This window comes from Molothrus aeneus, unplaced genomic scaffold (assembly GCF_037042795.1).
Source record: "Molothrus aeneus isolate 106 unplaced genomic scaffold, BPBGC_Maene_1.0 scaffold_35, whole genome shotgun sequence".
NCBI lineage: Eukaryota > Metazoa > Chordata > Aves > Passeriformes > Icteridae > Molothrus > Molothrus aeneus.
The window spans coordinates 3,427,987-3,450,120 of NW_027099016.1; the positions used below are offsets into that span (position 1 = coordinate 3,427,987).

At 53.7% G+C, this 22,134-nt stretch overlaps 1 protein-coding gene and 1 pseudogene across 1 annotated transcript in view; one reads left to right on the top strand and one right to left on the bottom strand.

Moving 5' to 3' along the window:
- Positions 1-22,134, top strand: part of LOC136570611 (uncharacterized) — a 708,931-nt pseudogene that overhangs the window by 303,253 nt on the left and 383,544 nt on the right.
- The window catches only part of LOC136570634 (serine/threonine-protein kinase PAK 3-like), a 133,477-nt gene that overhangs the window by 18,759 nt on the left and 92,584 nt on the right, over positions 1-22,134 (bottom strand).

Genomic DNA, 22,134 nt, shown 5'->3' on the forward strand with positions numbered 1-22,134 from the left:
AGGAGCTGGAGCTGTCTGGTTGGTTATTCCAAGGGCAGCTTGTAATCTAATGATGCCATTGAAATGAGAAATGGGTTCTGTGGCTCCTGATATGAAGTAGTTTGGGTTCCCAGGGGCCGGTGCGCGGTGTTGTAGGATTTGTTCTGCTGGCCTTTCATCTTTTCCCCATTTTCGTCCGCTCTCTCCAGCTAGGGCTGCATCAATTGACTGTTTTTCTCTAATTAAATCATCAAATACTTGGATTCCCAACTGATTTCCCTGATTTTTTTGTAGCAAAAAGTCCCCAGTGCCCTAATATACCCTGTATATAACACAGACAGGGACAGCACATGTTGGAGTGGCAGAGGGATGATTCCCCCCCATTTATTTATAGTGAAGTTTTCCCAACATTCTCCATTTGCTGTTTCCCTTTGCAGCTTCACCCGTTTCTGTTGCAGGGTCAGATATCCTCACCCTGGGCTCTGCCTTGAGCTGTGCAAATTCCATCAGGGCAAGCAGGCAGAGCTTGGGGTGAGGGGCAGAGGGAATCAGCCCAATTCCTGCCCCAGGCAAGAGACCCAGGTCCATTGTCCAGGCTTTGCCCAGCAGTGTTCATTTGCATTTCTAAAGCTCCTCTGCAGGCTGCCTGGAATGAAGCTTCTCTTCCAGGGCAGCCACCTCGTGAGTCACATGTGCCCCCCCCCCAGAATCTGGTTTTTTTTGCAAAAAGTATCAACTATTTACGAGTTAAAAGTATTATGGTAATGCTCTTCAATTTTGCAAAATGCAGTGTTAAAAACGCCAATCACTTGTTTTTAAAATTTTTAAAAGTTTAATAGGAATAAAATGGTTATAAAAATAGTAATACAATTAGAGTAATAATAATTTGGACAAACTGAATTAGGACAATATGAGACAATAAATACAAAGCGTTACGGATGTCCGGGCACCTTTTTCTGGGCAGCACGAGCCCGAAAAAGGACACCCATTAACAAAGGATTAACCCTAAAAACAATAGCATGTTGCATATTCATACACTTCATACATGATGCATAAATTCCATTCAAATACAGGATTCTCTCTGGTCATCCTCAGCTTCTTCCTCCAAATCCTAATAGCGCCTTCGAGCTGGGAAGAAGTTGGTTTCTTCTGATAAGAGGGCAATAAATTCTTCTCTGAAAGATTTAGGTGTCCTGTGGCTACTATGGCGCTGTGAGTCCTTTCTTTTTAAAAAAGTATCCTACATAGCATCGTTTCTATTTAAACAATTTTTTTAACCTAAAACTATATTTAACACAGTACTTAAGAAAACTAATACAGCATTACTTTCTAAAACAACACATATAATATTCATTTTAATATTTGTGAAAAGCCAGTCATAAAATACATGCATTTTTCACATGCAGCATAAAGGCGAACATGGAAGAACCCAGACCAAAAACTGATTCTAACAATTCTGTCCCAAACCCACCTGAAAATATAAAGTGTGAGTTTTATGAAAAATTTTTCTCACGTTGGAATTTTGTCACTGAAGCTGCAGGGAAAACAAAAACTCTCCAAGAATCTCTTTAGTGTTAGAGAGTCAAGGCATTGCTTGGTTCTGGCCAGGATTTGCAACAGAAATAATTTCTTTCACAAATACCCTGGCTGTGCAGAGAAAATCATTCCATGGCATGTGAGTTTTACTAGATTTTTCCTAAACTTTGTGTAGTCTGAACCAATCTAAATCCCCTGCTTTAATGTTCATTGCTTCCATGTTGTGTAGGTTTTTAGTATTTGGTTTCCTGTTGGACCCGGATTTCTTCCCCTCTGCTGTGAATTGGGTCCACCCTCCTGGATTTCCTTCTCAGCCTTTTCCAGACCAGGTGTCTCCAGCTGTGCCGGCGGCAGTGTCTGGGGTAGCTGTTGGTTGCTGTTTGCTGCAGGGCGTTGATGTTTTGTTGCTGGTCGTTATCTCTGTGGGTGTCTTTTGGGCTATTCCCAGTCTGTTGAGATGTTGAACTCATCTCCATTGAGTGGTGTAACACCCCTTAAATAAAACCTTTAAAATTCCTTTCCCCAAGGCAAAGACAAACCAAGCCTGAGCAGAGAAAGAAGTTTTAAAAGAACCAAAATGGGTACATTTTGCAGCAATGCGGTCCCAGTCAGCCCAGAGTGTGGGTGTGGGTGAGCCCCAGAGTGGAATTGTGCCGTGGTGCTCCCCAGCAGCTGTGGCAGTGCAGGCCCAGCCAGCGCTGAAGCTGCAGCAGTGGCAGCAAGGCTTGGCCGCAGTGGCTGGAGGTGCCAGAGGAGGGTGGCCAGGATTTCCGAGGGTTTGAGCAGAGGATCTGTGGGCAGGCCCAGGGGCTTGGCCCGCTGTGGAGCCCTGGCTGCTGCTGCGTTGCCTTCAGGGCAGGCTCGGGGGCGGCTCCCATGGTCCTGCTGCAGGCGGGAAGTGCAAATCTCCGGGGCTTCAGAGCCCCTGAGGCCAGGCTGAGGGGTCCCCCCGTGTTCAGCTGTGCTGGCGGCTGTTTCTGGCCTCAGGGACACTTGGCATGGGCCCCTTGGCCACCAGTGGTGCTGCTTTGCACTCCTTAGGCAGGAGCTGATGTCCTGGCTGGGTGTTGGCAACAGCAAAGTCCCAGGGCAGGCTCTGTGCCAGCCCAGCTTCCTGTGGGAGAATCTACCTTGATCTCTGATCCAGTGCTTGCTGAAGCAGTCAGAATTGCTTTTGCCCCCCTGTTAGGTGCCATGGTGTCAGCAGAAGATATTGATGCCTTCCTGCCCAGGGCATTTCAATGCCAGGCTCTTACAAGCACCCACAGCTCCTTGGGTTGAGCTGAGCATTGGGCGGTGACCTGTGCTTTGTCTGATTCCCCTTCCTTAATAACAGCCTGTCTTGTAGCTCTTTTCCCTTCTGCTGCCCTTGCAGAGCCATCCACAAACACATTTTGTCCCTCAGGCCAGGGAATGTCCCATCAATCTCTCCCAGCCTGGGTTGGGAGCTCTGTCCCTTGAGTGCAGTCCTGGGTTCCTTGCCAGCCCCTCTCCAGGCTGTTCAAACAGGAGGCTGGGTTAAACCCTTGCCCTGTCCTCAGTTCTAAATCCTCCTGTGCCATTGAACAAGTTTCATACTGTAATAACCGAGCCCTGCTCATCCATTTAGAGGCTTTTTTGGTTGTCAAAGCTTTAACTTGCTGCCAGACTTAAACTCTAGGAGATCCTCCTGTTGTCATCAGTTTTCAGCCTGAGCTCCCATGAAAGCTGTGGCTGCAGAATTCTGCAGACAATGAGGCTGCTCTCTGGCCACTGGGTTAAACATTTTAGCACAAGAATTCCTTTGGCAAGACCCTGTTTAACATCCACCTATAATTCAAATTCTTTTACCCTGTCTGGAAGGGCCAGGGCAGCCGCCTCAGTTAATCTTCATTTTAACACTTGAAAATTCTGTGTTTCCTCCTCCTGTCCATACATCCAGTTTGTTGACTGGCAGGATAGGAGTGTTACAGGGAGACACCCCTGGCTCCAAAAGCCCTGCCTTCTACAGGGACTCAATACCAGGCTGTGAGCCCTTCCTTCTCTCCCCTGGAACAGGGTATTGCTTGTCCTGGTTGCTTTGAAGTAATTTGTAGAGGCTCCATATCTAATTTTCCCTATTTTCCTGTGGCTGCCCACACTTCTCGGTTCACTTCAGCATAGGCCTGGCCAGACATTTGACACAGAGGTACAACAGAACTGGCCTCTGTATCACCTTTTATAATATTAATTTGTGTTCCATGTTTAGCCCTAAAATTCCTTCCCAGTAAATCATGATAACAATTAGGAGCAAATAAAACTTCATGGATTTCCAATCCATCTCCCAGATCTACTAATAGTGGTTGAATAAAACCATGCATCTTTCCCACTTATCCCCTCACTAATCAAACAAATCTTTTGCATTTTTCCCCCTTAGGTCTAAGCTTCAGAGTGCATTGAGAGGCTCCTGTGTCCATCAGGAGAGGCCTCCTCTCAATGCAGACCGAGCTGAATGTTCTCAAGGGCTCCAGTGTGGAGGGTCCCTGGTGTGATGGGAGCTGTGACAGCCCTGCCAATCCATGTCCATCAAGGGGTGGACTTGCTGGTCCTGAGGGTGCTGCTGTCTGTGCTTGCAGTGTCCTTGTGCCCTGCAGCTGGAGCCCTGATTCCTTGCCAGGGGCTGTTTGGGTGGGCTGTCCCCTGCCGAGGAGGGCAATGCCTCTGCCGGGTGCTTGTGGCCGAGCCCGTGCCCTGGGTGCTGGGGCCCCCTTGGGCCCTGGGGCTGATCCCTCAGGGGCTGTAGGAACTCTGCCCTGGCCTTTGCCTTCAGCTTGGCCTTTTGCTGCTCCCTTCTTGCATTCACCTGCTGTGCCTTTGTACCCAAGTGCTGCAGGGCCTTCTTCTGCCCCTCCTGCAGCCCCCCTCAGTGCCTGTGGGTGCTTGTCTTGCTTTACAAGACAGGTGTCTGCTTGGGAAGGCAGAAAAAGCCTCTCTTGGAATGGAGAATGCAAAGCCTCTCCCTCTTAATTTTTACAATAGTGAAATCAAGGGGCTCTCAGGCAAAGCTATGGGAATAGGAATAGCAGTTCTTTTCTAGTGTGTAAGTAAAGCAAACAAAGAACACCAGCTCCGGCAGTGACAACAAACAGAGCCCGGAGCCAGTCCCGGCCTTTCGGCTGCGGCGCTTTCCCCTTGGGTGCAGTTCCGGGCACGGCCGGCGGGGGCGCTGGTGGCTCCGGCGGGGCAGGGCAGCGCATCCCTGCCATGGGAACCTCTCTTAACGGAAATAGAGCAATCCCTTCATCTAACTCTTTCACTTTTTTACCTTCTGTAGCCTTTCTCCCGTGTTTTGGGAAAGAATTTGGAGAGGGCTGTCTTTTAGCTGAGCTCCTAGTGTTTCAATAAGGTGCTTCCTGTAGAGAGAGAGAGAGAGTTTCCCTGAACAGCCGGAGCTGTGGTTACCAAGGGGATGTAACTCAGAGCAGGAGTGGGGTCAGGGGAGGATATCCCACCGAGGCTCGGTGGGAGTGTGGGCAGGGTCTGCTGCCGGAATCGCCAGAGGGGGATCTTCCCGTGGAGACCGAGCCGGAGCGTGGGCAGCCCCCACATGGCTTATGGCGGCTGATCCGGCAGCTCCCGGCAGAGAAAAGGCAGGTGGGAGACCCCGGCAGCAGCAGCGGCGGTACCCAGCGCAGCTGGCACGGGCAGGGCAGCCGGGGATGGGATGGCTGGGACCCGCCCTCGGTGCGGTCGGCGCGGTGACCTCGGCCCACGCGGCAGGACAGAGCAACCCCCATCTTCCCCAGCATGGCCGGCAGAGCGGCCGCGGGCCGGGCAGTGGGAGCAGGGCACACAAATTCACCGCCAGCGCCGGGGCAGGTGGAGCTGCCCTGGGCAGTGAGCCCGCACCTGGGATGGAAACCGGGGCAGGCGGAGCTGACGCGGGCAGCGAGCCGGGACCCGGGACAGGCACCTCGGCCGCGAATGGAGGGGGCAAGAGCTGCAAAGGATCCCACTCTCTTTCTGATTTTTCCTCTTGTTCCCCTCCCTTTCATTTCCCCTTTTTCTTTTCCTGTTTTTTCTCGGGTGTTTCTGAAACTTCGAAGATTTTTATTCTCCTAAAATCTCCTGTCTAACCTATGGCATATTCTCTTTCTTCTAGATTAAATGGGGTTTTTTTACAAATAAATCCAGAGCCTAACAAATCTAAACTTCTGCTTGGATACTTTGCAATGGTCGACGAGCTAACTCATGACCTCCTAATGTTGTTTTTCTCATCACCTTTTCATTTATCCTTTGGCAATTTAAGCATCTTTCAGTAACTTGCTTTGCTCCTCCAAAAATCCCAGTGCACCCATAGTTCCTTAAAAAATGATCACACAAAGCTTGAGTACCCCAGTGGGTTTTCTGATGCATGTCTTCTAATATTTTCCTAGTAAGCACATTTTATTAAGTAATTGTCTTCCATCAAGAAGTTTCCATTTCCTTGATTTATCTTGTTCACTTCCAGTCTTGTTTAATTCTTTTTTCTCATCTTCCGTAACCTTTGGAATTTGCAGTTTTTCCTTGTTTGGAGTTAATATTAACATAACTCTTTCAGCTCCATTTTCTGCTGCATCCTTAGCTTTGTGATGTGCCCCCAGTTTGCCCAGTTTGCCTCTCCTTTGGCCCGGGCCGGGTTCCCCCCGCCCGCAGCGGCTGGGAGCAGCGGAGAGCCCCGCGCTGCCCATGCCGACCTGTCCCGGCTCCATCGCCGCTCCTGCCGCGGGCTGCGAGGGCTGCGGGAACGGGGCACCGAGGGTGTGGCTGCTGCTGGGGGAGGAGGAGGAGGCAGGGAAGGGCAGGGATGGAAGAGGAGAAGGAGGTGGAGATAAGACAGAAGGAGGAGGAGAGGGGAATGGAGGAGGAGGAGCAGGAGGAAGAGGAGGGACCAAGGCGGATGGAGGCTGAGCTGAGGGAGCCAGGCCGTCGATCCCTGCCTGAATTCGCAGCCCCCACCTGTGGGATCATCGCCCCCCCCATGGCTCCGGTGAGCGGGGAGGGGGAGCTCGGCCCGGATATCCCGGGGGGGTCCCTGGGTTGGGGTTTTTGGGGGAATGTTTGGAGAATGAAGAAGTCCAAGGCTGAGCGGAAAAGGCCCCTTGGGGGGACATCGGGGGGTGGCGGTGGCGGCTGCCGGCAGAGGCAGCCTGGAGGAGCAGAGCCCTGTGTGCCCCAGGAGCCCAAAGTGGGGAGCCCAGAGAGGGGGGAGCGCCGCCATTGGCGGGAGCCTCAAGAGCCTGGAGAGGGCAGGGGGGACTCCTTGGAGCCGCTGCAGCCCAGAGCAGAGAATGAGGGGAGAAGGGAGCCCGGGAGCCCAAACAGCCCCGGCATCCCGAAATGGGGAGAGCGAAGCGGGGGGAGCTTTTGGCATTGCTGGGACTGCCAGCAGCCTGGGCAGGGCGGGCACCGAGGAGAAGGGGGACCCCCAATCCAAGCGTGACCCCAGCAGCTGGGACGGGGGGGACCCCAGAACTCGAGAGGAGAGGGACCAGAGACGGGGAACTCCTGGGAGGCTTTTTCAGGGCTGAATCTTGGTGTTTGGGAGGTTTTTCTGGAGCCCAGATGGCCGCTGACTTGTAGAGATGGAGTCGGGCAGAGGGACCTTCAAACTCAATGTGTTCATCCCTTGTTTTCCCCAAACCAGGATTTTCCATTGCCAACTCCTGGGAGGCTGTGAGGAAGAGGAAGATGCCCTGGGACACTGAGGCAGGTGAGGAGGAAGTCAGTGTCTCTGGAATGCTTAAAATCAGAGGGTTTTGGGAAAGCTGCAAAAGACAAGCCTCAGAGACAGTAGAACTGATTAGAGCTTTGCTGCAGGTTTGGTTAGTAGAAAAATTCTATAAGAATTAGAAAGTAGGGAGAAATAGAACAATGGTCTGTGCATTAACACTTATCTAGAATAACTCCCTAACCTGCAGAAAAGTATATCTAGCAGGATATTAGGAAGTTCCAAGCTTAATAATGGAGCTCTGTGCGTTGTGTTTTAAGGCTTACAAGCAGGTATTGTATTTGAAATAAGGGAGCATTGTTTTAACCGTGAATGTGCTTATAGTGCTTGGATAGAACTACTGTCAGTATGCCTTTGCTTTGCGTGATTGGTCAAAAACCTTTTAAAGTAAGTTTGAACATGAAGTTCTTTGTCTGCTACCTGTGATGTGAGCTACTGGCATCTTCCCATTGTCATAACCAAGTAATGAGACAGATGCTGGGAAATAAAACAGCTCAGGACACTTTCCTAGCAGTCCCGTCCTGTTTGTGATTTGTGCACAGCCCCGAGCTGGCGATGAGTGCCCCTTTCCCCTCTGTGCTGCTCCATCTCCCAGCCCAGCAGGGCCCCTGGCTGCAGCTCAGCCCTGGGGGGATCTCCTTGCCCTTGCCTGTGGCATGGAGGCAAATCCCATGCTGTCCTTGTCCTTCCTCCCCCAGAGCAGGAGCTGAGCATGGAGAGCAGGGAGGAGAAATGCCCGCGGCAGAACCTGGTGGCAGAGGCCGTTTTGAGCGGCTCCACGGCACAGGAAGCCAACGGGGAGGAAAAGCCCCGGAGCTGCTGCACGAGGAGGGGCTGCAAACGCAGATGGCGGGGATGTGAGGGGGAAAGAGCCAGCCTGGGCCGGGAAGGCGGCCGGAGATGGAGCCAGAGCTCGGAGCTGGTGCTCCATGATGGGGAGAAGCCCCACACGTGCGTGGAGTGTGGGAAGAGCTTCAGGTGGAACTGCGACCTGATTGTGCACCAGAGAACCCACACTGGGGAACGGCCCCACGAGTGTGGGGAGTGTGGGAAGAGCTTCAGAGAGAGCTCCAGCCTGAGGAAGCACCAGAGGACCCACACTGGGGAGAGGCCCTATGAGTGTGGGGAGTGTGGGAAGAGCTTCAGGTGCAGCTCCAACCTGAGGAAGCACCAGAGGACCCACACTGCGGAGAAGCCCTACGAGTGTGGGGAGTGTGGAAAGAGCTTCAGAGAGAGCTCCAGCCTGAGGAAGCACCAGAGGACCCACACTGGGGAGAGGCCCTACGAGTGTGGGGAGTGTGGGAAGAGCTTTAGGTGCAGCTCCGTCCTGATCAGCCACCACAGGATCCACACTGGAGAAAGGCCATACAAGTGTTCCGAGTGTGGGATGTGCTTCAGCCAGAGATCCCACCTGATCATGCACCAGAGAACCCACACTGGGGAGAGGCCCTATGAGTGTTCCAAGTGTGGGAAGAGGTTTCTGACCAGCTCCCATCTCCTCCGGCACTATCGGATTCACAGAGAGGAGAGGCCCTTCCAGTGCCCTGACTGTGGGAAGGGATTCAAGCACAACTCCACCCTTGTCAAGCACCGGCGCATCCACACAGGGGAGAGGCCCTACGAGTGTCCCCAGTGTGGGAAGAGCTTCTCCAGGAGCTCTAACTTGACCCGACACCAACGGAGGCACCGGTAAGGGAAGCCCTGCGAGTGCCCCGAGTGCGGGCAGAGCTTCGTGCGCTGCTCCAGCTCCATCCCCCACTGGAGGAGGCACTTTGGGCACAGCCCTGGTCACTCACATTCCCTGTGATCCATGTTGGGAGCACACCTGGCTGCTTCTCCTTTTGGTTTGGCCTTAATTTTCCTCTGCTTCACCTTCATCCTTTAAAAACACCCAAAACTGGGTTAAATGAAGGAAATTGATTGAATATATCTGAAGTTCCATAATTTCTCATTTTTTTTAGAGGGAATTCAGGGTTTAGGGACACATTCTGTGTGGAGTGCTGCTGTTTCTAAGAGGCAGGAATTTGATCTCACCCTTCTTGTGTTGCTGAGAACTCCTCCCCTCACCCAAACCCCAACTCCACCCTTGGGATACTCTATAAAAACTCCATGGCCCTGCCTTTGCCCTGTCTTTGGGGGTAAGAAATGGATTCCCAAAGGATCAGCCCTTTTCCCACGGGATTCCAAGAGGATCAGCATTTTTCACTGGATTGACGGAGGATTCTGACTCTGTCACTGGTTTTGTTTCTACTACTGTATTTGCATTTTTAATTTTTCCTAATAAAGAACTGTTATTTCTACTCCCATATCGTTGCCTGAGAGCCCCTTATTTCAAAATTTATTATTATTATTATTATTATTATTATTATTATTATTATTATTATTATTATTATTATTATTATTATTATTATTATTATTATATTAATCAAAGGGAGGGAGTTTACATTTTCCATTTCAATGGAGGCTCCTGGTGAAATGGGTAGACACTCCCAAGGACAAGCCATGTAAAATAGTTCCTGAAATATGTAAATGAGGTTCTGGATATGCATGAGGGTCAATGAATATGCAATAGGCTGATGCAATTAAAACCAGATTAATAAAGAGGTGTCCCCGAAAATAACTGAGGGGTCTTGGTGGCCATAACAACTTTTGCTCGAGGGTCCTTGTCTCCCATGACATCAGCCTGTTGCATATTCCTGGACTTTTAGCATATCCATAAACTCATTTACATATTCCAGGAACAAAATTGGCTTCATCGTGTTTGGAAGTCTCAACCCCGTCCCAGCTCAATTTGGGGATCCCATCCCCCTCCCAGCTTAGTTTTGGGGTCCCACCCCTTTTTTTCCCCACTCTCCCTCCCCTTTCTGATTGTTCCCACAGTCCCCTCCCCTTTATTTGGTTTTGGGGGCTCCAGGCCCCTCCTGCTCCGTTTTGGGGTCCCGACCCTGTTTTGCATTAATTTGGGGTCCCCAGCCCATCCCCAGGGTCACCTTCTCCCCCTCCCCAAATTGCGCTCCTGGCAGCTGATGAGTCATCAGCGAGACACGCTCTGATTGGCTGGAAATTACCCCGCGCGGTCTGTGAGTGTGTACCGCAGTGAGAGGCCTTGGTCTGTGCCTGGCAACTGATGAGTCAGAGTCGGGCCGGGCGCTGATTGGCTGAAAATCGCTGAGCAGAGCCAGTGCTCCGAGTTTCTGCCCAGCAAGTGGATCGTCATCAGTGCTGCGCGTTCCGATTGGTCGGGACCTGTTTGGGGGGGGGGATGGGAGGAACTGGGGTTTCTTTGGGTTTATTTAGGGTTTGTTTGGGGTTCTTTATAGACTATGTGGGGTTTATCTTGGGTTTTAGTTGGTTTTTTTTCTGTTTATTTGGGGTTATTTTGAATTATTTGGGGTTCTTTGGGTTTATGTTGGTGTATATGGGGTTTTTTTAGGTATACTTGAAATCATTTTGGGTTTTTTAGTTTGATTTGGCGGTTTTTGTTGTTATTTTGGGGTTATTTGGATTTGTTTGGGGTTATTTGGAGGACTTCTAGATATTGTTTGGGTTTTTTGGGGTTATTTGGGGTTTATTTCGAGTGTTTTGGGGTTATTTGGGTTATTTGGGGTCATGTGGTGTCAAAAAATCCGGGAATGCGTCTGCTGAAAAAAACGGGAATTTTTCCTTAAAAATTCGAGATTTTTTCCCCAAAAAACCGTGAATGTTTCCTTAAAAATCCCGGACTTTTCCCAGCCAATAGCGGCGCGCCCCGCTCCAAACCATCAGATCACCGCGCTTCATCTTCCAAATTAACGAATCACGGCGCACCCCGCCCCAAACCAACCAATCACCACGGATCTCCCCTCATACACGCCCGCCTCTCACACGCCGAACCAACGAATCACCACAGGTCTCCCCTCAGCAATGCCCGCCTCTCTTTTCTCGTTCCAACCAATCACTGCGCGCCTCCCATCAGCAACTCCCGCCCTCCCCGTGCCGCTCCAGCCAATCAGAGCCGAACCCGAAGCGGCGCCCCCTGAACCCGGGGCCGGGCATGGAGCGGGCGCCCCCTCCCCCCCACCGCCCCCCGGGACCCCCTCAGGGACCCCCGGGAGCCGCCCCGGGCTCGGGCGGGTCCTGCGGGAGGCGCTGGAGAGAGCGGGGTAGGCGCTGGGAGAGGACGGGGGACTCCGGGAGCTGCTGAGGAGGCGCAGGAACAGGTGAGGGGTCCTGGAGGGGTCGTAATGGGAATCTGGGAAGGGGTCTTGAGGACATTTTGGGGGCATTTGGGAAGGGTCTGGGTGGAACTTGAGGGGGATTTAGCGGGGTCTGCGGGTGCTGGGGGGGCTTTGGGGGGCAATTTGGGGAGGGGTCCTCGGGGGGTATCATGATCTGTCCTCACGGACGGGTTTCGTGATGGTTCGTGGATTTGATCTCAGGGTGCAAAAAGAACCGACACGGTACAAGGGGCTTTGCAATGATAATCGAAACAAATGCACCTTTATTGAATGACCACCGCAAAATGTGATAGAGGGATTAAGGGAGAGAAAAAGATAGAGGAAGAGACAGACAAAAGAGAGAGAGAGAGAAAGAGGGGGAGAGAGCTACCAAACGTAGAGACCAAGTCCTTTGGTCCAGTCCAGTCGAGGATCCGCCTGTTACGTCGGGGAGATCTCCAAGTCTCTGGCTAACTCAGAGGTTTTTATTATGATAACTCTATTGGAAATTGCTGGGGAGGGGGAAACAGATACAATAAGGAATAGATGTAACAGGTAGTCCATGTTCTCAGCAGTAAACGAGAGCCATTGTGTTCTTGGTCCAGCAGTCACAACCTGCAGGCAAACATCTCGCTTTGGTCAGCTTGCCTCCCCCACACACCTGCCCCGGGCTGGGGGTTTCAGTCCCAGTCCTTGGAAGGAGCAGAGGGGCCTTTTCACATGGGGGTTTCGTGTCTCAGTCCTTGATGGAGAGGCTCCTTACATCTCAGTCTGTCACGGTGGTTGTAAAACAGGTGAGGATCTTCTGTGGGGGGACCACCCAGAACTCAGGAGAATCCAGCCAGGCCGAGAGGTGGGACAGCTCCCAAGGCTGTTGTTGCACAAAGGGCACGGTGCTTCCTTCTTCTTCTCATTGGGCTCAGTGTAGCACACAGCAAACAACACCTGTGCAAACAATGGCTTGGCAACGCTCTCAGGTCTCAGGCACATGACTTTCTCCTTTGGAGCCAGAGATTTAAGACAGGGGGGGTCTTCTCTTCAGTGGTCCCCCAGTGACGATCGTGAGGCAGATGAGGGAAAATTCGGACAGACTCTCACACGACCCCGTGACTCACGATTGTCTTGAAGGGATCTTCATCAGCAGAACTCTGGAGTGTTGCTGATGGGTCTGCAGAACTCGCCGTACGTTGGTAGTATAACCTGGAAAAATAGGGACAACAGAAAGAGAGGAAAAAGAGAGAGAGAGAAGGAAAAGAAAGGATAGGAAAAGGAGGGGGAAAAGGGAAACAATAAACATAATTAATATTGATTATCATAACAATTTTCACAAATGGTTGATTAATTAAAACAATGTTACATTTATAACTGTTTTCAAATGGTTAAACCAAGTCACAAATAATCAAAAGCAAAAGCAATCAACAAATCATAATACAAGCATTAACTTTAAAAAATTATTTTCTTAAACGATTCACTAAAATTCGAAAGTAATTCCCACAAAATCATAAATGGAAATTAAGGATTATTCCAAAACACATATGCTTCATTCATAATTGCCTTGTGTCAAAGGCTTGGGGATGTTCACAGTGCATACGACATCAGCCAAGTTGTGTGCATTAACTATAGACATCAATCTTGTCAGCTCTTTCATGCTCCAATTCATAACGAATGGGACTGCTGATAAAATAAAACCAAGCAGAATTGGTATCAAAAGGATAACAATGGGATGACACAGACTGCTCAGGACACCCGTGGCAGTAGGAGACCACCTAAAAGAGTATCCCACCCCCTGTGCTCGGCATCTTTCTCCACTCTTTCCATGACACGGGGTATCTGTCTCACATTGTGATGAACAGTCACCAGGGCTTTCTGTGCGTTTTTCTCAATCTTCTCAAGGATTTCAACTAAGTCTCGATGGAGCAGCAGTTGTCTTACCAAAGTGAGATCCATCCCAATAGGAGTAGGCATCAGTTTGTGAATCAGTGTGTAGTTGGATTGCAATAGGTAGTGAGAGGTAACTGGAGCTTCATAAGAGAAATCACATCCTGCAATTTTGGTAAAGTTACAAGCACAGAAATTTGAAAGATTTTTACTATCTACTACCACGTTTTCTACAAATACAAAATGACAAGCAGTTCTAAGCATGCACATCTATTGCCTATGTATGTAAGGACTGTTTCAGAAGTCTTGTTAGGACAAATTTCAAAATGACAGATATTTTTTGCTCTGTGTCTAAACAAATGTCTTGAGCTATGATTGCATTGCTTTCACAGATGAGCCCTTGTTGTTCTTGGACAATACAAGATTCCAAATTAACAGTTTGCCATTTCTCACCAATTTGACAGGCCCATTCTCTATGGGATAGAGAACAGCTCCGCTGTAATTCAGTTCTAATGCTATAACAGGGAAAATCAAATGCGTATGGTTAACACAAAAGCTGTGGCTGTATTTGAAATGGGCTCATAGGTAAAATTCACCAGGTTCCACCAGGATTGGAATTCTCTTTCAAAGTCAGTGGCACTGTCCCAAATTATTTTCCGAATTTCAGTGGGAAAAGTGCCTTCTTCACCTTCTCTTATAATTGAGGCAGCAACTGACTGCATCCACAATTGTGCCTGGATACAGCTGAGAGCCAAAGAAACGTTATTTTGTGTAGCACCAAGTGCATCAATTATCAATTTGTGATCATTTACATTTACCTTTTCCCAAGCCAACCACAAACAACCCCCCTTCCCAGGCAGTGTACCTTTTTTCAGTATCTCTGAAACCACGGGAATAAAAACCAACAGGCTTTGTCAGACCCTCAGGACCCTGCTGCCGTATATGAATGGAAAGCTGTGAGGAGGCAAATCCGTATTCCAGCTGAAAGGGATCTGTGGGATGGACAGGGTCCAGTGCTTGGTGAGCTGTCACTTCAAAAATCAGTAATTGCAATGTTTCCTCCGGAAAAGAAGTCCAATCCCATTTTATTCTTTTTCTCAGCAAGTCATAAAGGGGAACAAAAGGGTCATTCTGGTTACTGAGAGGTTTATCTGGTCTTTCTATAGGAGACATAGCTACTGTGGTTTTCTGAAGGAGAATTGCTGTAGGTTTAAGTGTTCCTGGAAGCCCTTGAATGAGAGCTCATATTTTCAGGCTTTACAGGTGATTGCATTGGTGACTCAAAACCAGGAATTTGTTGGATCGGCGGAAGAAATGCGGCACACAATATGCGTGATCAGCAAGTCTTGAACTTTATTGATAGTTCACACATATTTTATATTGGTGTTAATGAGGCTTATACATATTGCAAAGCTGAGCTCATTATTGGTTAATTACTTCTCGGTCAACCACGCCTACTTCCACACTGGAGCAGTTAACTGGAAACCTACAGGTAGAATCAGGCTTTGGTATTGATGGATGGCTCAAATCTTTAGGCCTGGGATCATGGTTACGCTCTATTGTTAAGGTCAGCATTATAGTGGGCATTATAGCTTTGTTAGTAGTATTAATTTTGCCGTGTTTTTGCATATGCCTACAGAACATGGTGCAAAAGATGATATCTGCTGCATTTAATCAGACTACGCTTGTTCAACAGAAAAACGGGGGAAGTGTGGAGAGCTTTGTGGACAGTTGGCCAGCTGAGAAAGGTCACGTCGACATAATAGCGTTGGTTGAGTTAGAAGGAGGCAAGTCTAGGATTCAGTCTAGTGTCCAACCACTGACAAGGACATTGTGCCCTCGGTGCAACAGCTGGATAGAGGAGAGAATCTCTTGCCAAAAATATGAGGATAGTTTCAGCAGAATAACCACAAGAATGTAGAAGTAGTAACAAAATAACCATAAGAATATAGAAGTAGGCGTGGTTGACCGAGAAGTAATTAACCAATAATGAGCTCAGCTTTCCAATATGTATAAGCTTCATTAACACCAATATAAATATGTGTGAACTATCAATAAAGTTGGAGACTTGCTGATCACTCATATTGAGTGCCGCATTTCTTCCGCCGATCCAACAAGATTCCCCATCAGGAAACCCGACCATGAGGAGGGATCGTGACAGAAACACAATTTTATTATCAAGGGGTCAAGGGAATTATGAAGTACTATTAAAATTATTTTTAAATTATATAAATGTAAATTATAGAGATGTTTTCATATATTAAAATAAAATGTTATTAAAATTAAAAAGTATTAGTTATTTTAAAGTAATTAGAGATTCTTAACAAGGGCTGAGCTCCCTCTCCCCGCTCACTGCGGGATGTGGGGAGGGGGCGATGCTGACAGGGCTGGGGGGGCTGCAGCTCCGGCGGGCAGGGAAACCGTGGGGATCCGGTGCTGCTGCTCTTCCTCCTCCTCCTCCTCCTCCTCCTCCTCCCGCTCCCCCCGGGCCCAACCCCCACCCTTTGTCCCCCTCCCTTTGCCCAAATCCGTCCCATCGCCCCCCCCCAACCCCTCCCCATCGCCCCCCAATAAACGGCCCCGGGGCCAACTGGGAAGCTTTATTGGGAGCACTGGGAGCAGGCACTGGGCGGGGGCAGAGCGCCAGCGGGGCTGGGGGGGACACGGGACCCCCCCAAAATCAGCGGAGCGGGGACGGAGCGGGGGGTCCCGGCCGGGCCCGAGCCCACGGGGAGGGGCTGCGGCCGCCGCCGGCTCAGGAGCTCTGTGGGCAGAGAAAAGGGGGTGACACCGGGCTGGGGGCCCCGGCGGGAGCGCACACGCTCCGCCACGGCGGGGACGCCACCCCCGGCACCCGCCCTGACCTTCTTGCGCACGTAGAAGCCGAGCCCCAGCGCCAGGAAGACGAAGCCCAAGACGAAGCCCCCAATGCCCGTCAGCATCTTGCTGCGGGCGGCGTCCGGCGGCATCTCTGGGGGGTCTGCAGGGCTCAGCACCCCCAAAACCTCTTACGGACACCCCCAGCCCCTCCCAGCGCCCTCCCTGTGGCCCCCAGCCCAGCCAGGACCCGCTGAAATCCCCCCCTGATATCTTCCTGACCTCCCCAGGAGCCACCAAAGCCCCTCCTGCCCCTCTCAGATCCCACAGCCCCCTCCTGATGGCGGCGAGGGAAGACAAGCAGTCAATCAATATGATTGGTAAAGCAAGCTTTGGTTTATCTTGAGTACACCGGTACTTTTATATTGTTTTCCAGTAATTATGCATACTTGTCTTTAGTTTATTGGTTTAATTGCTCATACATGTCGTGAGTTTCTTGGTTTAAAGCAAGAGATTACATTTACATATTCCTCCTACTTTGTGGTTATGCATACTTTATGGTTTCTATTCTCGTTGCTGTCCTTGCCCATTCGACCTTGTCAGCAGGCAGGACACAGCATCTTCCTATCATGGCGTGCGGCCTGGTTATGCTAAGTGCGGCCCACTTATGCCAAGCTGCTAAGTTAACATGTATGCTCAGTTATCATGGGGCTTGCTTGTACAACATTTCCACGGATCCATGGCCCTTTTCCTCCAGCCATTCTTCCACACTTTGCCTTCCACACCGCACGCTTGGGCAAATTGCACAGACCAAGCAGCCTTTTCCCCCTCTTCCCCATTGGCCTGAAGACACTCTGCACCAAGAGAAAGCTCCTGGACAGGCGGCTATCCAACAACAGCAATTTAATGTTCCTCTAGGGGGTGAAGGGAAAGGAAGTGCTGGCAGAGGAGAGGTGTTCCCCGCAGGCTCAGGTGGCCCCAGCAGACGCAGCCTCCCGGAGCAGTTCTGCACAGCGCCGCAGCAGGACACTCAGCCACGGCCACACAGCAAAGGCCGCGAGTGCCAGAGGCGGCGCAGTTGGTCTCGCATCTTCTGGAGTCGGGAGGAGGGAACGCTCTGTAGAGCTAAAAGGATGTACAGAGCTTGAAGCGCCAGGCATGAGATGGCAGGGCTGGTGTCATCCGTCATGTCCTGAAGGGCTGCAGAGAGAGAAACAGAGGCACAGTCAGAGGCTGGATCTGCGGGGAGCTGGGGAGAGCCTCCAGGCTCGTGCATGGCACGCAGCTCCTGGCATGGCCTGGAGGAAGCAGGAGGCAAGAAGGACGAGCTGGCAGCTGCTGGCCAGGAATGTCCCCCAGGCGCCTGCAAGGTGTCTGTGCTGTGGGCACCTTGGGGCGCGCAGGGAGCGGAGCCGTCCGCGGGCGGGCCAGGGAACGCAGGTGCCAGCGGCAGCCCCCGGCGAGAGCCCACGGGCCGCACTCACCCCTGCAGATGATGCGGAAGTGCGGCTGCTGCCCTGTCAGGAAGCGCCCGGCCATCCCTGGGGAACACAGAGCGTGTCCTGCCTTCAGAGCCACAGCTGCCGCCCACGGGCGCTGCCAGCCCCGAGGCCACACGCCCTGCTGGCCCGGCAGGGCTCAGCCCGGGCCCCTGGCGCACGCTGCCGCCCCAGGCCACGGCTGCCAGAGGGCGGCAGCAGCAATGCCGAGCCCCGCCGGGGCTGCACATGCCCGCGCCCGGATCCTGCTGCCGGGGCAGCAGGCGGGGCTGGGGCCGAGCTGCGGCGGGCCGGGCCGGGGAGGGAGCCGGCCTTGGCGCTCACCCATGAACCTGACGGCCGCCTCTCGCAGGGGCTCCTGTGCGCTCCGCACGTAGGGCAGGGCCAGGCGCAGCTGCTCGGCCGCTCGGCTCCTGTCCTCTGCCAGCTGCAGAGAGCGGCGGGGCACGGAGGGAAAGGGTTGATGCGGGCCCTGCCCCTGGGCCGGGCGCTGCCTACGGCCGCCACTGCTCCCCCTGCCCACAGAGCCCTGAGGCCCGGCCAGCAGCCGCAGGCGCCGGGCTCGGCACGGGGCGGAGGGCCCGGCGAGCCGCGGTGCCGCCCCGCAGCAGAGCCCGGCTGGCTCGGGGCTCCATCGGCACCGGCCTTGGGGCCACAGGAGCCTGGAGAAGAGCCCGCACGGCCCAGGCAAGGGAGCGGCGTGTGGGGCGCAGGCTGGTGCCCCTGCCTGCGGCACTGGGCAGGGGCCACAGCTGCCAGCCCCACAGACTGGGTGCCGGGGGCAGGCGGCTTCTCCAGGGATTGGGCTGGGCATTCCAGGCTGTCCTTACCAAGCACTCGGCAAATCTCCACATCTGATCCGTCTGCAGCAGCTGCTTGAGATCCTTCCTCTTCAGGAAGCTTACTGCAGAAAGCAGCGTTTCCCGAGAGGCCTGCAGAGCAGCAGAGACCCAGAGATGGCACCGCAGCCCAGGGCACCGGACCCGCATCTCTGTGCCAGGGCCGGGAGGGGGCTGGAGCCCGTCAGGTGCCAGGGGCTGGGGAGACAGCTGAGCTCCTTCCATGGGGACACCCAGGAGGCCTCACCTGTGCCACACACCCATTCTCATCATGGCAGTGGAAGAAGAGTGGGAGCAGGCTCTTGCTCACGTGCTTCTTCAGGGGCTTTTCTCCCTTTGCCACTACCAAGGCGATCACGTCTTGGAAGAGGCGAATGGAGAGCAGCTGCACAAGGCTGTTGTCCTGTTGAAAAGGAAGCCAAAGCCCTCCACATCAGCTGCTCCAGGCCTCCCTGTGCCCAGGCCCAAGGCAGCACCCAAGTGCCCGTGGCTGGGGGCACAGAGCCTCACATTGTCAAAGTGGTGCCAGAGCGCCTCAGCCAGCTGCAGGGCGATGGGGCTGGCTATTGCCAGGTCTTTCTGCAGCATCAGGAGGCTGAGCACAATGAGGGTCTTCTCCACGATGTCTTCATCCCTATCCCACAGTAGCTTCCCAAGGCTTTCAGTCAGGCTGTACACGCTTGGATCCTGTGTGCAAAACAAGGATGGGCAATCCCACGCTGCTGCTGCTGCTGCTGCAGGGCTCAGAGGCCGAAGGCCTGTCCCAAAGCACTCAGGCAGCTGAACAGCGACCCTGGAGAGCTGGGAGCAGCTGCCACAGCTGCCAAAGCCCAGCTAAGCCCAAGGGGCTGCTTGCCCCAGCCCCACGCTGCCAGCACAGCTTCAGCTGCTTCCTCCTTCTCACCATCGAGGTGAGCACCACGAGGCCTCGCAGCGCCACGCCACGCATCTGCCTGGACTCGCTCTGCAGGTGCCTTGTCAAGATCTCCAGGACTTTTTTACCGCATTCGCTCAAGTCCAGGCAATCCAGGACCTGAAAGGCACAGAGCAGGCACAGAGCAGGCACAGAGGTGCCCAGCTGGCAGGAGCTCAGAAGTGCACAGGGCCGAGCCAAGGCAGCAGCACAGGGCACGGGCAGTGTCCCAGGCAGCTGCGGCTACGAGAGGGCAGAGGGCTGGGAGGCAGCTCAGCCAGGCAGCGCTGGCCATGGGGCTCACCTCCACCAGGAAGGCCAGGGCGGGCAGCTCCCAGTCTGAAATGCCTTGGCTGAGCAGGTCAAAGAGGCAGGATGCCATGCTGCAACACCAGATGATGGAGACACGGCGCATCTCCCTGGCAGGGAGAAAAAGGCACCATTGCTCCTGGGCCGGGCGGGCAAACCTCTCCCAGGGCTGACTCGCAGAGCTCTGGTCTGCTCCCGAGCATCCCGAGGGCGCTTTGGGAGGCGGCTGTTCCCGGGCAGCCTCCTGTGCTGGCCTTTTCCAGTCTGCTCATCCCTCCCTTGGTGACAAGGCCTGGCTGCCCATGAGCACAGGGACTGTGTGGGGCGTTGCAGGCACAAAGGAGAGGGGCGGTGGGGAGAACGAGGTCTCACCTGGCCAGCAGACGCACTGCACAGTGGTGGGTGTCGGCACAGAGCAGCGTGTCCCAGGCACGCTTGCGTTCCATGGACAGCACCACGTGCTCATAGCGCATTTGGCAGAGCAGGGCCTTCAGGGTCTGCAGCGCAAAGCTGTGTGCAGAGCAAAGCCCAGGTCACGCTGGGAGCCCCGGCTCCTACCCTGGGGCCGTGGGAGGGATGGGGAGACTGGGAGGACTGGCACGGAGCACCTGTTGGGGTTGGCGGAGAGGCCGTGTTGCTCCTGGCATCCCTTCCAGAAGGTCTCAACCTCTTCTGGCATATCCTGCATGCTGATGTAAGCTTGGAAGAGCAGACGCAGAAAGAGATTGGAGAAATACTCCAGCACCACAGGCGAGCGCCAGGCCAGATTGAAGACTCTCCACAGGGCCACGGTTGCCTGCAAGAAATAAAACAGCCAGAGACAAGGCTCAGTGCCAAGACATCCATGTGGCAGGGCCTGAGCATGCCAGGGAGAGGCCGGGGGAGACACGGGGGGAGCAGCCGGCCTGGTGCCCCTGAACCCTTCCCCTAAGGCAGGATTCAGCCCAGTGCCTGAGGCAGGGAGATGCAGCTGGGGGGAGGACAGAGAGCTGGGTGCTGGAGAGGCGGCCTGGGGGCTGTCAAAGGCCGGCACCAGAAACTCACAGCCAGGGCAAAGACTCCTGTGTTGTCCCCATCGGAGGTGTACACGCTGTGCACTGGCCAGGCGCTCAGCACATCGAGGAGTAGCCGCAGCGCCGGCTCCGCAGTCCTGCTCGAGGACATGATGGTTCCCCACATGGTGGCGGCAGCTCTGTGGGGTCAGAGCTCTGTGTCAGGGCGGGCTCGGCCACAGCACCGTGGCCTGGGCAGCTGCAGGGCCCCGCGCTGGCCCTCAGCCCTGCCTCTGCCCACTGCCCCTGGCCGGCAGCGGCCAGCCAGCCCACGTGGGTACAGGCCCCGAGGGGCAGGGAGGGAGCGTGGCACCAGGAGCTGACATGGCAGCCCTGAAAAACAGAGGAGCCAGAGGATCCTGGAATTGCCCGCCTGTCTGGCAGTCAGCAGGGACAGGCTCTACAGGGTGATGGGCCGGTGAACCCGAAGCCCTCAAGGCACGTGGGGCTGCCCTACCTGTCACACGATGGGGCCCAGCGCAAGAGGGTGATCAGCACGTCAGAGGGGTATTCCTCGGTCAGCTCCAGAAGGGCCTTGTCCAGCCTGTGCCCAGCAGCCTCATTGGCCGTGAACCATTGGTGGATGGACCTCACCATGGCGGGCACCTGCAGAGGGCACGGGGAGACTTGGAGAGCTGCCAGAGCAGCAACTCCCCCTGAGAAGTGCTTCCCTTCCAACCGCATTGGGCCGGGCCTGAAAGGCCGAGGGAGCCCAGCAGAGCCGGCTCGAGGCGCCGCACCACTGCTGGGGCCATCGAGCCCTTGCCCCAGGCTGCTTACTTGCATTGGATTGGAGACACCCTTCTCCACAAGCAAATCCAGCATGGCAGCATCGATCTCGGCATCGAGGAACGGAAGGTTGGCCAAGACGCCCGTGCCCACACCGGCGGTCTCTTCCTGCCAAAGGCACATGATGAATTCACAGAGGGTCGGCAGGAGAAGGGCAGCAAGAGAGGGAGAATCCATGGAGCGCTCCAAGCCTGGTGCTTGGCTGAGCAGTGCCAGCAGGCCCAGCCCAGGTGGGGATGGCCGCAGGTACCTGTGCCGTTCTGCCCAAATGGCCACGGGTGGCTTCCTGTTCTTGTGTCCGGTCCTGGGCTGCATCTGGCAAAGAGCGAGCGCAGACAGAGCTGAGGGGCTGCGGGAGAGGCCAGAGAACACAGCCCAGCCCTGTGCTCCCCAGGCAGGGAGAGCCTCGGGATGCCCCGGGGGATGGAGCGTGGCTGCCAGGTGCTCCAGCCCACTTTCTGTCCTATCCATGGATATGTCCACAGGGATGGGATGGGATGGGATGGGATGGGATGGGATGGGATGGGATGGGATGGGATGGGATGGGATGGGATGGGATGGGATGGGGCCAGGCTGGCTACAGGCACCAGCCCTGTGGC